The sequence below is a fragment of the Ostrea edulis genome, chromosome 5, assembly GCF_947568905.1.
Source record: "Ostrea edulis chromosome 5, xbOstEdul1.1, whole genome shotgun sequence".
Taxonomy (NCBI): domain Eukaryota; kingdom Metazoa; phylum Mollusca; class Bivalvia; order Ostreida; family Ostreidae; genus Ostrea; species Ostrea edulis.
In genome coordinates this window covers 92867346-92882604 of record NC_079168.1, presented here as the reverse complement: position 1 = coordinate 92882604, position 15259 = coordinate 92867346, and the positions used below count along the sequence as shown (strand labels likewise).

At 36.2% G+C, this 15259-nt stretch overlaps 1 long non-coding RNA gene across 1 annotated transcript; it reads left to right on the top strand.

Moving 5' to 3' along the window:
- Positions 1-957: 957 nt before the first annotated feature.
- Positions 958-1835, top strand: LOC125681137 (uncharacterized). Its single transcript, XR_008795697.1, has 2 exons — positions 958-1019; positions 1121-1835. It is a non-coding gene; the product is annotated as an uncharacterized LOC125681137 (long non-coding RNA).
- Positions 1836-15259: the final 13424 nt, after the last annotated feature.

Sequence of the window (15259 nt, the reverse complement as noted above, 5' to 3'; positions counted from 1 at the left end):
ATCAAAAGGAATCGCGAATTAGTGTTTAGGTTTGTAAACAAGATCAAAATTATTTGTCGTTTGCCAACATTTTATTCCACGATCTTAGAAAAACAGAATTGGACTGTAGGAAACGATTTGCATTGCTTCTGTATTCATTCGCATTTTCACATATAGACGGGGAAAACATGGTCTATTTTTCTCTAGGAATTCTGGGTAAACAGCTGTCTCCTCTTATGTCTGAAAATTATGTTAATTAGCCGATTTATCGCCTATCAAAACATAGTTCACATTGATACTATGTTCCATTTTTATTAAACTGTTATATATAAATTCTGTTTTATGTCAGATTGAAGAAGTCTTCCTTGTATGTGATCTGTTGTATTTATCAAGCAGAAATTGTGTGTAATTAGAATTTTAATATTAAACTCTGCACTATTTCTCTGTATCCATACGCGCCACGCTATCCTTTTTATCAACAAGGAGAAAACGTCTTGCCTGAGAGAACTGATATATTCTTGCCAACGCATTAACTCAAAGTAATTATCTGAAACCCAATGTGTTAATTTCGTACAATTTTACCAAAATATTTCTTTTGGACGCATTTTTTGAGATTTTAATACTAAATCTGGGTGTAAACATGTAATCTTCGATCGAAAAGGCCGAGCGCCATTTCCCGCGCTCTTTCATGGTCAAGTCAGATAACTGTAAACATTGATTAAGAAATATAAATGAACATGTTTTTGTGAATATATTTGTTTGTGATGAAGTTAATTTTCATTTTGTTAGTTTTTTGTGGTGTTGTCTGTAAATAGTTGTTCATGCTTGTAAGGTGTTTCCATAGTGTGAGTGTTGGTCGATAAGGCTATTTTTAGCATACCGGTTTGGTAAGTCAGAGTAGTGGCTGTTTGTCAAGCGTGCGGCCACGTTTTCATGCTGTCCAGCAGGGGTCTTTTCTTGGAATTCCAGAAGTTAGTATGGGTAATGGGTAGCCAGAGAGACAAACATTTTACTGTGTGGGCATAGGTTTTCTCCAGCCGGTGAGGTTTCGGGTTAATTTTCTCGAGTATTGTGTTTTCAATTTTGTTGTTACCCAAGTCACTTTGTGTATAGGTTTTAGGTTAAGTTATTGCTATTTCAGTGCAGAGGGGATTTAAGAAGCTATCTGGGCCATATCAGTCAGTACTCTCAGCATTTCAGTAGGTGCTCGGCGTGGGAAGCATTTCAGTAGGTGCTCGGCGTGGGAATCAGAACACGTGAGACAGTGCTGTATGTACATGGGTGTTCCACGTGGTGGACTTGGCAATTATTTTGTGAGCCTAGTGTTGCCATTGGTTTGAAGTCGGCGTTACCCAGTATCGTTGTTCAGTGAGAGACCTGTGAGTCCGGGACTGGAAGCGGAGGGGCTGTTCGAGCTGTATGGAGGCCTGGTTGTGCCAAGTGTGACGTGGCGTTAAATTGAATTGTGCTGAGTAGCCAAACTTTCATATTGTGTTTCAGTAAACTAACATTTTATCAAAAAGGAATTTGAGAAATTTGTATAAAACGTAATTTACTACTGTTTAACTTTTTCTGTAGTTAGCGGAATTAGCGACTATTCGAACCATTATGTAATACATTTATTACCAGTTATATTTTCAGCCTGGAATGACATACTTGTTCTATTAACTATTGAATTGTCTTGACAGTTATACGTTATATTGATTGTCAATATTGCCAGGTTTATATTATACCAATTTATATTTCTTTCTCGGTGAGAGAGTATGGGTGTGTGAATGTGAAAGTGTGATTTCTTTGTTTTTCAAACATCTCTATATTTCTTATCTTATTGCTAAATAAATTTTCTTTTTATTTATTCTACGATTTATCATTTTTTCTCTACTCCTACACAAAATCCAAAAGAACTTCATTACATTGTTATTCCATTGGAAGTAATATATTGGAAATCAAGTTTACATTTCTTTGTCACGAAATATGATTTATCTCAAGAGTTGAATGAATTATCTCAAGAGTTGACACTTGTTTTCAAGAGTTGATATTTCAAGAGTGGAAATTTTCTTGGACTAGGTTAACTTTGACTCAAGAATTGAATGAGTTATTTCAAGAGTTGACAGTTGTTGTCGTCATCAGATATGAAGGGTAGCAAAAAAAGAAAAAATCATGATTTTGATAGTCATCAAAGGGAGAGCCCAAAATCTGTCAAAAAAAGAAAAAGTCACAATGTAAGAAAAGATCCCATAATTTTGAAATGCGTGTCTGCCAACTTTCATCAAGGGTCAGAAACTTTCTCAGAATATAGCAGAGGTAAACAATGTGTAGCAAATTCACTTGTGTGCATTGCATTTAATGCAGTTAACCAAAAATTGTTTGGAGATTGGGATGCGAATGATATTCATTTTGTTCTCGAAAAAGGTGATGTTTTATACAAGCATGCAAGACAGGCCTGTCCACATGAACATCTTAACCCAGAGGACTTGCCCAAAAATGTTTGCACTCAAAATCAGTTGCTTCATGTGTCTGCTTTACCAGTTTATGCAGGGGAAATACAATCCACTTTTAAAGATAACGGCCCTTTCCTCTCTCTTGCTACAGCACTGAATTTATGCTTTGCAAATACCAAAGATGGAGGTATATTTATATGCAATGGCAGTTCTGTTGCTGTATTCTGCTCAGGCAATCTGTTCCATGTTTTCGATCCACATGCACGTGATAAAAACGCAAATGTTAAGGCAGACGGTTGCTCTGTTTTGTTGACAGTCAGTGGTTTTTCAAATTTACAAGCTCTTTTGAGAAAGCTCTTTGGGCGTGAAGAGGGTGCAGCTTTTGAATTGTATGTAGTTTCAATGGCAAATGTAGAAATGATGCCTCTTGTCAAAAGACATGTCCAAAGACAAGCTGAAGTCACTGCCAAACGTCACCTCGTTTCAGTACCTTCAGTACTTTGATTCTAATGGTCAACCAAAATTTAAATATCTGTTGTTGAGTTACAAGTGAGATACTTCACTCACAATTTCTTTGTTATGTAAACAAGGCTCATGCCATGTTTTTGTTTACATATACATATAGATTGTTTGATAGAAAATAGCATGTTTAAAACAAAATTATTGTTAAGTATTGCAACAATAAAAATGGAAAAATAAATTTGAAAACTTTCAGCTCTAATCGTGTCCATGCCCCTTTAAACTGTCGTTCTGCATAACAGCATCCGTGCTACCGATCGCGTCTGAGTTCAGGATCTCACTTTACAGGGGTGTATCCGAGAGATCCGTGATGTCGAGTGTTTGACGAAGGAGCAATCATCACCTATGTTTATATCTTAGAATTGAACGGCCATGACAAAAGCCGGAGTCAAACTCACGACATCCTGGTTACGAACCGAACACTCTTGCAAGGCTATATGTGTAAAACATTGATAGCTTCGAAATGGTGTCTTGTAGAAATTTAGCTTTAGTGTTACACCCTTGTGTTCAACAATAGTCCCCAGCGGCCACAACAGGTTAACGCAACAAAAGGGGGTTAAAGTTCATTTGAGAAATACGTGTTTATTTAAATACTTTTTAAATCTTCTTATCAATAACCATATGAAATACAGTTTGTTAAATTGATCCGGAACTTCCTCATGTAGTGTAGTTTCAAGTATGTTACAACTATTATTCCGCCACACTTATAATGTTCATACAGATTGATTGTTTTGATGTTTTCCGCCACACTCAACAATTTTTCAGTTATCTGGTGGCGCCCAGTTTTTGTTGGTGGAAGAGAGAACCCAGATACAATGTACCTGGGAAGAGACCACCGACCTTCCGAAAGTAAACTGGGAAACTTTCTCACTTACCGGCGTGTCAAAATCCACCTGTGACATCATTCTTTTGTTCGAATGCTCCAGAATTTTTCAGGAATGGAGAGTTTTAGACGATCGACTGCTTAGTACTGTTCTGTTGAGTTGAGTCTTTATGAACACATTCCTCCTAATTCCGCTCCGTCACTATGGAGCTTTTTAACAAAATGTAAATGATAATTTTCAAATTAAAACATAAAGGAACAGATGGGAGTCAAACCCAAGACCTTTAGCATGAAAGACAAAAGCTCTATCCACTGAGGACGATGACAACTTTGGAAAAATTAAACAATAAATGTTTCAGATAACAAAACTCTCTACTATTTAATGCCGTTTTTATAATTTATTGAAGGGATTTCCTAGTATGAGTTACAATGGTGGATTTTAAGTAGGTCAATGTCCTTATTCCTCTCCCTTCGGGGCCTCGGCTCCATTACTTTTAAGGAATGGAGAGGTACTCGGATATGCGTAATATGTAATTAACATAACACAACTAGTTATACTCCACACATCGAAGTTGCGGAGGGTATAATGTTTTTGGACCCGTCCGTCGGTCCCTTTATTGTCATCGCAACTCCTCTGAGACCGCTCAACAGAATTTCGTGAAACTTTGTAGTTAAAAAGGACACATAGTGTGTGGATGTGCATATTCCCAGGAAATTCTTATTCAATAATTTCTCATTTAATTTTACATGTTACACTCTTTTTCATTGGTTGAAAAATTATTGGAATATCGTATCCAACGAAAAAAAACCATAAATGGCCGGAACTACTTTCTATTGGAATGTTGGGGATTCCTCTGGATGCTTCGTATTTATATATAGATTAGGGAATCCTGAAAAGAAAAACTTAATAATTCTATCGATCTATATAAATTTATTGCACAAAACCAGACAAATATCAAATATAAATAATAATTAATTATGCAAAATGAAATAAACATGCCTATTTGAGGACCCCCCCCCCCCCCCCCCCCCCCCCAAATATAACAACACACGTCTGCTTCTGCAATTCCGGGCTGAGAGTTAAACGTATTCAACCGGGAATGACAATAGTCCAGTTTGCACCTTGCGACAATTTTCTTTATGTCACGAACCCAAATACCAAATACACCGCACACTGCCCACGGGCACTGGAAGTTAATGTAAATATATAGGTATGTGCATGAATAAAAAAGGAAGGGTAGGACACTCTTTTTGAGGCAAATTCGGGTTTGGGTTATTGTGGGCGTTTCTCAAACGGCTTGACGCGATGAATCGTTCACATATACCTTACTTTCAATATATGTACGGTTTCTTTCCGTTCCAATGCCGTTCATTCGAAGAAAAAGATGTTTTTACACCTCCAAGTGTCTAAGAATTTCGGTAGACTGCCTTACTTCCGGTTTAATCGCAATGAATCGAAAGGTAAGTTCTGATAGGTCAATAATAAAATTGAAGTCTGATGTGACACACGTTATCTAGTCCATAAATACATATGTAGAGAAAATAATTCTTAGGATTATTACTTCATGATGGTGTTAGAGACTAGTGGTTAAGTACATGAGCCATGTTTGTTTTTATAGTTCAAATATTCTTATCATTATTTCACAACCAATAAGAATATGACATAAACTTATAAATGTTTATCACATTGACCAATCACAACTTACCTTTTGATTCAGTGCGATTAAACCGGAAGTAAGACAGTCTAGCGAAATTCTTAGACACTTGGAGGTGTAAAAACATCTTTTTCTTCGAATGAACGGCATTGGAACGGAAAGAAACCGTACATATATTGAAAGTATTGTATATGTGAACGATTCATCGCGCCAGGCCGTTTGAGAAACGCCCACAATAACCCAAACCCGAATTTGCCTCAAAAAGAGTGTCCTACCCTTCCTTTTTATACATGTACATACTATATATTTACATTAACTTCCAGTGCCCGTGACACTGCCTCAGAGATACTGCAATATCGTAGCCCCTAACGACTATGGTTTCTAACTCCGGCATAATATGTTTATGAGCGGGCACCGAAACGAGGCTTCCGTACGACGTTACAACAGATGTGACGCCTTAGAAATTCACTGATAAAACTCGAAAAACCCTGTGTAACACTCACTTGTCCATCTGTAAGTTGTAACGACCCTCAAGAGAAACCTACCTGGCATACTACATCATGATTATGCACGTGTCCCACGCTTTCTGTTAGTACAGACATCGAACTTTGCACTTAATTCTAGTTCCTCTCAACAAAATTCTAGTAATTTTCTCTCAACAGGACTTATTTCTAACTCATCCTTTCGAAAATACATTCTTCAGTCCACAAGAAATCCGTTTGCTCAATAGTAAACAATCGTTCGTGGAAGTCGCCATTAGGCCTAACGGATTTAGGCCTTCTTTTTTTTTTTTAAAGTTGTGCATTCACAAATTACATGTACTACACCCATCTCGAAATGACATAGAGTGTAGTCCAAGAATAACTCGTTAATTCAACTCAAATCATGTAATGTTTTATCATATAAACTCAATGTTTTAAAATATTAAATGATAAGGAATGAATTTATTATTTTTTTATTTTTTTTTGGATGGAGGTATACCACGAAAAAAAAAAAGACGGAAACTTTTGCATCATGCGTACGTGCAATGTTGCAGTTTTCCGTCTTCTTCTTTTTTTCGTGGTATACCTCCATCCAACGAAAAAAATGATAAATTCATTCCTTAATTCAGGGAGTTGTCCCTTTTGAACTTAGGATTTCAAGGCCGTTTGACCTGTTCTTGTAGTAATGCATAGCATTACCATTCGTTATGCGAGGCATTGTCAAGCAATGTTGGAGCGTGGAGTATATGTGAGCTTCCTCATTTTTTCTTTCATTACGTATACTACATGATTTGATGTATGATGCATTTACTGATATAAATCAAAAAGACAAATGCTTTTCTGTATCCAATACTGCTTTAAAAAATAATAAATCCAATGATTATGGGGAAGAAGTCGAAAATGGGAAAAAATTTACGGCAACAGATTATCAGGCACAGCTTGTAAATGAGTACAGGGATGAACAGAGTTATATTCTCTCTTCTCAAATAGAAACTGAACCAATCATTCATGGATCAGACAGGGGTCTTTGTCTTGGAAATGTATAGCAGCACTAGCTTTCTTATGTTTTATAAAGAATAAAAGCTTGTCAGCAATATCAATGTTGGCCTACAGCAAAGATATTCTTATTTGCATATGCGTAAAATTTATTGATTTTTCTGTAAATGATAAAGCAGGATACACATCTGACTTTTTGTGACATTTTTTTCGTATGTAGAAGCTAGCTACAAAGGTAATGTATATTATTTTACTGGGTTTTTTATAATCTGTTTTTTATGTACATTCTGGCGTGGTTACCGACCATTGTCCTGCATCAAAGTTACTGTGCATGTAAAAATGATAGACGTTTTTCGTGATAATGCATGCTCACAATACCATATGCTAACGAACATAGCAGCACTACTTTGTCAAGCAGATGTGATTTATTCTCAAATGGTTATTGTTTTCCTTTTTATTGAAGGTATTGAAATGTCAATTAAGCTCCCTTGTTTGTCCTTTCGCAGGAAGAAATTCTAATATGTATTATCTTTTAAAGATGGAGTTCTTTTGAAAAATCTCCATTTCTTTAAGCTTCTCAAAATCTGAAACCCAGGAACTGTAGATATCTGTGAATATAATTTGGGACAGGTTTTGCTGATGGATATAAAGTCTTCGTGTTGTGAACCACATTTTCACCTATCGTGAAACTATATCTGCGCTTGTAAAATAAACTTTAGAGAGATATAACATGATTAACAGTTGTCAGGTAGGGTGGCAGGGGACAGTTTCTTTGGTTTTGAAACATGTGGATAGGGGATATACACCAAAGTCAGATTATGACAGACTAATGAAAAACATATTTCCCTTTTATGTCAATACTTGTATTTCATATTAGTGTAGTTAATGAATTATGACCCTAAATTACATGTCATCTATAAATACTGGTGCTGGTGCACAAAACATGCTCTGAGCAGGTTCCCCTTTTTTGCTTTGATTTTCACTCATTTGGGCTAATCCGCACCACCCCCACACCATCACAGTACCAAACATGGGGATTTAGACACTGCACAATCAAGAACCCTATCTGCCCTTCTCAAAAATCTACCTCTCATATGGGGCCATCCACCTTCCCTCACAGCTACAGCCCTTTTGCTGGACCCTGCATGTTTTCACCGGAATTTCTTCAGCAACTGACCACGTGTCTTAATTTCGTATCTGCACCCATCTATATGCTAGGAATCATGGTGACACCTACATGTTGTATATCAACATTTCTATTAAGCACGCAGCTACATTTGACATGCATCCTAAAATTATTGTATACATTTTTACACATGTAATATCACTTCAAATATGGGGTATTTCCATTTTTTGAAAAAGTTGACCGGGCCTATAGTGCGAAACTGTCCCCTGCTACCTAGACTAATTCATCGTTTAAACAACCGTTCGTTAATCATGGATCCAGTGAGCCTAGTTAACACTGAATTTACTGTCGGTTTGGTGCGTATTCTGTCGCCTGCGTCCTGTATGTAATTCTACATCCCATAAACTTTCCTCCTCCGATAACTTTGTAATAATTACATGTAATTATCCCACTCAACCCTTAATTTAATTGAAAGTTTGGTTGACAATGAAAGTCAATTAAATTCTTGTTTTCTACGCCATTTCAAGTCAGTCAAAAAGTGAACCAATCTTACTATCAGACAGAGTGGTGCTTTTCGCACCCCAAGAAAACAATATAGCACTGATAAAGTGCGAGTTTTAAAGAATCTGTTTTGAGGGTACATTGAAGATTTTACAGAATCTGTTATAAGGGCTATATTGACGATTGACAAAATTGATGATTTCACAAATTCTGTAATAAAGTCTAGATTGAATACATTCAACAATTTGTTATGTTATGCGTTCTAATTGTTTCATTTCTTCTAAAGAAGGTAACGTCTCAATATGAACGAAAAAAAAATTCAATGGAACGTAAAACAAATCAGCTAAACAAGCAGGGATGTTTCTTTATTGAGTCTGATCTCACTTCTTCTAGTGGAGCCACTAACTGGTAAATTATTTTAATTAGTAAGACAAGCACTAAAATTTGCATGAAATTTCCTTGTCTAGTAATGAAATAGGAAATAGCGTGGACCATTTGGGTTTCGGCCATTTTCAAGATGGCCGCCATGATTTTCAAACTGGCATCATTTTTCGTAATGCTTATATATATGGGCTTTTCATTTTCTTGGGGGTATTGTTTTGATTTTTTTTTTAAATATTCGATCAATATTCGTTCCAACAAAGAATCTGATTTAACGTATATTCACACTATGTGTGCACTAGATACATATTACAAATGCTTTATCGGACTAAAAGAACAAATTTTCGGAGTAGTTGCAGCTGTTTATTCGACATCCACATATAAGGAGTTTTCTCTACACGATGCTGCTATCGACGGCAAGAAATGTTCAATATGGAACCCAAATCCTGCTATCTTTCCCCCAGCCCTACCTGAATGGTGATGATAACGTTTGCGACTTACATAGGGATATCTACCCCACATATGTCCTGCTTGCATGTTCTTGTGATATGCTCAACAGCTCTTGGTGGCAAGTGGCATAAGATCGCCGTTAACAGGCAAATAGACCCAAGTTCGCATCATTTACTTTATAGGTACTGCTGGACCGGTCATATGTGACGGTTACAAATTCTTCGAGTACACTGAATTCACTTTCAGTTAAAATGTCACTTAGAGAGCTTAAAGTACGAAATACCTCTGTTGCGTAATCAAACAAATACCAAGCCTATCGTGTTGTCTTTTTGCCCTTTTCCAACAAATGCTTACACGGTATCACAACATGTGAATGAATGTTTACACGGTATCACAACATGTGAAGCGATCTTGGACTTGGTGGTTGAACAGTGGCATGGAGTGGTATCCATCATTTGTTTGTTTTACAAATTTCAACCAATGCTTAATGTTCAGGGCGGTAGCAGTGAGGGTTCTTTACTGTGCCACACCTGACGCTACACATGACCTCCGTTTTTAAGGTCATATCCGGAAGATTCGTGATTCTTAATTTTAATGCCGGGCGTTTGGCGAAGGAGTAATCACTACTTATGATTACGTCTTGGGTTTGACGTGGCCATGACACGAGCAGGGCTCGAACTCATGACCTCCCAGTTACGAAACGAACGCTCTACCACTGAGCTACCGCGACCGGTGGTATACATTGTAAATCTTTACTGTTTCTAATTGTAATCTACAGCTGATCTACTTTCAAATCATCCAACGCAGCCACACCAATAACAACATCGTCAGTGTCAGAACTTATGATTTTGATCGTCTAGATACCACCATCTGCTTCATGTCTTGTATACAGGAAACATACATATGTCAACATATGGTTATGTTATGGAGTGGGTATTTATTGCTTTGTTGCTGATAGCATTTACTTCTTTAGTTACGACAATAGTTTTGTCTGAATTTACAGACAATTTTTTGTCCGCTAAAATACAAAGTATAGTTTTATTTTTGTCAAACCGAAGTGTTTAATGACTTAGGTGGTCTGGTGTTTCCGATCACCTTTCGTCTAGAGCATATATCGCGGGTTTTTTCTAGTTTCACCTTTAAGGCTATCCTCATAGACCCTCAGATAGCTTTAAATTTGTGTCAGAGATTTGATGTGCAGAAGGATAATATCATTGTTATAATTATCAAAGGTCCACCTTTGTTCAGATTGCTTTGAGTGTACTAAAACCGTAGATAACTAAAGAATCGACGACTGGAGCAAAATTTGTCAGCTCTTGACCAGCTTCCAACAGAGACATCAAATCTAATTTTGCACCAGTATAAGACATCCATTTTGAGATGTGAAGGCGGAAATTTTTTATTTCCATGTTTGAAATTTCTTTTACCTGCTCTGATAAAAAATGAAAAGCTTGGAAAGGTTTGACTTTGAAGAATTATAGTTTTGTTTAGGATTAGACAGGTGACATTTATTCTTAAGGGGCCCATTAAAGCCTGGATGATCATACATGCAGTCTTGAAAGGAATGTGATATACTTATCGCCACCTTTGTCTGCTAATTTCACTATTTCATCTGCAATTTTAGTTTCTACATCTTTGGTATCCAAACTAAACAAATCTTGAGATTCCTCTTCAAATGGATATTTCCAAAATGGTGTACTAACAGTACAGTTTCCTTTCTCAAATTCTTCTTCTATTTCTGAGCTTTTTGTTTCTTATGAAAGCATATCTTTAAGATTGATCGTAGCCATCTAGTATAATTGATGTAATTAAGGGCAAAAGATGATTCACTGTAAAGCCTGAAATATGATTACCTGTAAGACCTAACTGAAAAGAGGACAAAGAGTTCCAAATTTAGAATGATTAGGTGATCTTTTTATCGGAACACAGAGAAAAGACATCATTTATTTTGACGTTATCAGGATTAGTTTGATCCGTAGTCCAACTTAGTGTGCCAAGGACGGTCTAACGATTGGTATGAAACATGTCAGACAGCATTTGACTCAAAGATATGTTGTATTGGCAAACTAGATCATTATAACGACAATATAATTTGTGAAATGCTGACTTTAAACAAGACCGTCAAAACCCCTGTAACATCAACCTTGTTTGTCAGTATCCTGCCTCGATTTAAAAACTGATCATACGTAGTAAAAGCTCTTGCCTATTGAATCAGGTGAGAGACATAAACACCATATGCTGATGATAATGGAATATTGCTACATAACTATGAGAAGTTGAGTTGTTAATTTGCTGTTAATATTTATTTTCAATAGAATATCTAAGTACGAGTATATGTGGAGTACTATGTGGTGTCTTTTATTTCGAGTTCACAGGGATATATCGAATCGACATATAAATGACAATGATTATTGTTAATACATGTAGATAAAACGTTATCGATATATCTAAATGTAGAGTTGAAGCACACAGCAAGATATTTTTTTTTTCATGTAGAAGCTTTTGAATAAACTCTGCTTCATAAGAATATAAAACACATCAGCTAACAAAGGAGCACAATTCGTGCCCATGGGAATTCTAACAGATTGTTGGAAGACCTGATCACCAAAGACTACAAAGATATTATTTCAACTTGAGAGTACGTGTGTGTGGAATCCAAGTGGTGTTTAACAATGACTCTCGGTAGGATAATGCAGTATTAAAATCTTTCTCAGTTTTTCATTTATGTGATAATTATTGAAATAAAAACACATGGCTAATCATTTCATGAATGTATGCATACATAGGTTGTAAAATCTTAACTTGATTCATGTTTAAACTTCACAAAAAGTCATTGCATCGTGATAAATTCATTGTTACGTTTGATATGCAGGACCTTTGCGTTTTCTTGTATTATGAAAAATATAAAGTTATCATACAGCTTTATTCAATCCAATAGTCCAGAAAAGAGTTTGTTCATCAAGATTTGAGAATAAATTTAGAATATAAGAATGTGAGAACTTTTGAGGATGCCGCCATTACTTCAGGTACTTAGACACACTCTCATAAAAAGAAGTTTTTTGGCTAAATCTCAAAAGTGCTTCAGAGTTTCTTCGGTGGTTTTATCTGTATAAAGCTGTGGATTTTGTTACTGCAGTACCGTGCCATAAGTTTAATAGAATAGAATTATCAAATACGTCTTAGTAATTCATTCTTTTACGATCTTGGACAATTACGTCTGAGTTACATACACCATGTTCGAATTCCCCTCGTGCGTGTTGGACTTTTAAAGACGTCTACTAGACTGTAATAACGAACGGCATATGTATTTATAGGTTCCCACTGTATTTACTTTTTAAATAATCTTCTCACTGTTTTCTTTTACATGAAAATGTTTTCAAGCATGTAATTAAGGGAAAGTTGATAACTGTGAAAACTAACTAGACATTAACCCGTGCACGGGTGGGTATAAGATAATTATAGTGAATTTTGAAGTAAAAAACACACATTAGAGTTTCGAAGCCTTAATTGAATAAACGTTAAAAGTACGTGTATATCATTAATTACACAAGGGTTTGTCGTGATTGTTTTTTGCTTGAAAGTGGAAGTTGTACACTGATTAATGTGATGTCTCTATACATGTATAAGAGAAATAGTTCTGAAATTTTATTAATCTATCCTTTCGAATTAAGACCTATCTTCAAAATATTGAATACATCCCTAAGCGAATTAAACATTGGACAAAGTCAATGAATAAATATAGATTGACTCAATTCAGTTAGAAATAGGTCTGTATTGAAAAATAGACCCATCTTTAATAGAATCATGAAGGTAACAAACAGTGATCAATTTCATAAGTTCTATAAGCAATACAAAATAGAGAGTTGGGCAAACACGGGCCCCTGGACACATCAGAGGTGGGATCAGGTGCCTAGGAGGAGTAAGCATTCCCTGTCGACCGGTCACACACGCCATGAACCCCATACTTTGATCAGGTGAACGGAGCAATCCGTAGTCAATAACTTTGACCCGTTGTTAATTGATTTAGAGATAGGCTGATAATTTGAAGATAGTGTCAAATATTTGAGAATATTGCGTTTAGAAATATTCTATTTATTGTACAATTTGAACTTATTTTTGATTAATTGGATCCATCTTCAAATAACTGAACATAAGTAGAAGTAGTTTTGTTCAATAAAAGATAATCTTAAGTTGGTTCAATTAAATTGTAACAAATGAATTTGTGGAGAATTAAAGATGGGTTTATCTAATAAGTAGATGTAATCGAATTAAACCTTCAAATCTCTTGTGAATATGTTACACAATATGGTCACCTATCTTTGATTTAACTATCCTTATTAGTCCCCTACCGACGAAGGGGACTATAGGTTTGCGCTTCGTCCGTCTGTCAGTCTAGTTTTCCGCACTTTTTTCTCTGTTCTTCCATATATTCATTTGATATTTGTGGCCTTCAATTTGACATTTCGATATATCGATGACAATTTGTCTATTAACAATAATAACTTTCATTCATATGTCGATTTGATATATCCCTGTGACCTCGAAATAAAGAACACCACAGAGTCGTCCACTTTTGCTTCATACTTAGATATTTTATTGAAATTAGACATTAACGGCAAATTGACAACTCAACTGTATGACAAACGGGATGATTTCAGCTTCTCCATCGTCAACTTCCCATATTTATGTAGCAACATCCCATTATCACCTGCATATGGTGATTATATAGCTCAACTGATTCAATATGCAAGAGCTTGTTCTGCGTATAGTCAGTTTTTAAATCGAGGTAAGTTACTGACAAACAAGTTGATTGTACAGGGGTTTCAACAGTCTCGATTGAAGTCAGCATTTCGCAAATTCTATGGTCGTTATAACGATCTAGTTCGTCAATACAACCTATTATTGGGTCAAATGCTATCTGACGTGTTTCATACCGATTGTTAAGCCGTTCTTGGCACACTGATTTTGACTGCGGATAACTCCGTTTACCTGAGCAGGATATAAGGCTCACGGCGGGTGTGACCGGTCGACAGGGAATGCTTACTCCTCCTAGACACCTGATCCCACCTCTGGTGAGTCCAGGGGTCCGTGTTTGCCCAACTATCTATTTTGTATTGCTTGTAGGAGTTATGAGATTGATCACTGTTCGTTATCTTCACCTTTCATACAACCCTTTACAATAACAAGTTACAGATCAAGTTTAGATTTGGTCCTGGTCCGTTGATTTTTCACTTGGACTTAGAAAAATAACATGAATTATCGGTTTTCCGAACTTTTTGTGGTTGTTCTTGCAGATATTCATTTGATATTTGGTACATTGCTTTGAATGAACTTTGAATATTGTTGTGGTACAGTAATTTTTGTAACCGGTAGGGGACTATGTATTGCCATATAATACTCTCATAATGCTTGTTTTCAATTCAATTAGAGATAGGTCAAATTATTAGACATGAGGCACAGCAGGGTTTTTTGCCCTTATCCCCAAAAACTTTGAAAAAGGGAAAGAGTAGCTGAAGGGAACATATCAACGTTCGATCACTGATTATCTTTCAGTCTTCATGGATGTTCCATTAATGTTGCTTCTCGTGATGTTGGTGTGGATAGTGTTTTGCCTATAGAGCAGCATCCTTATCGTTTAAATCCAGTAAAATTATAGTACATGCTGGACAATGAGATCATTAAAAATAAAAATGAGTTGCCTGCAAATATGTTTAAACTTCTTCTGTTGGACAGTGAAGTCTCCCTGACCTTTCTTTCCCAATGAACCCTTTTGTGAAATTGAACGAGTCCTTCATAAACTTTACCATATTCACCTCACTTACCTTCTTCTGTCCCAGTTCAGTCCTTGAAAGCTCAGGTCTGACATTTGCTCTTCTGAAGTGTTTAATACTCACAGTTCTTGCCAT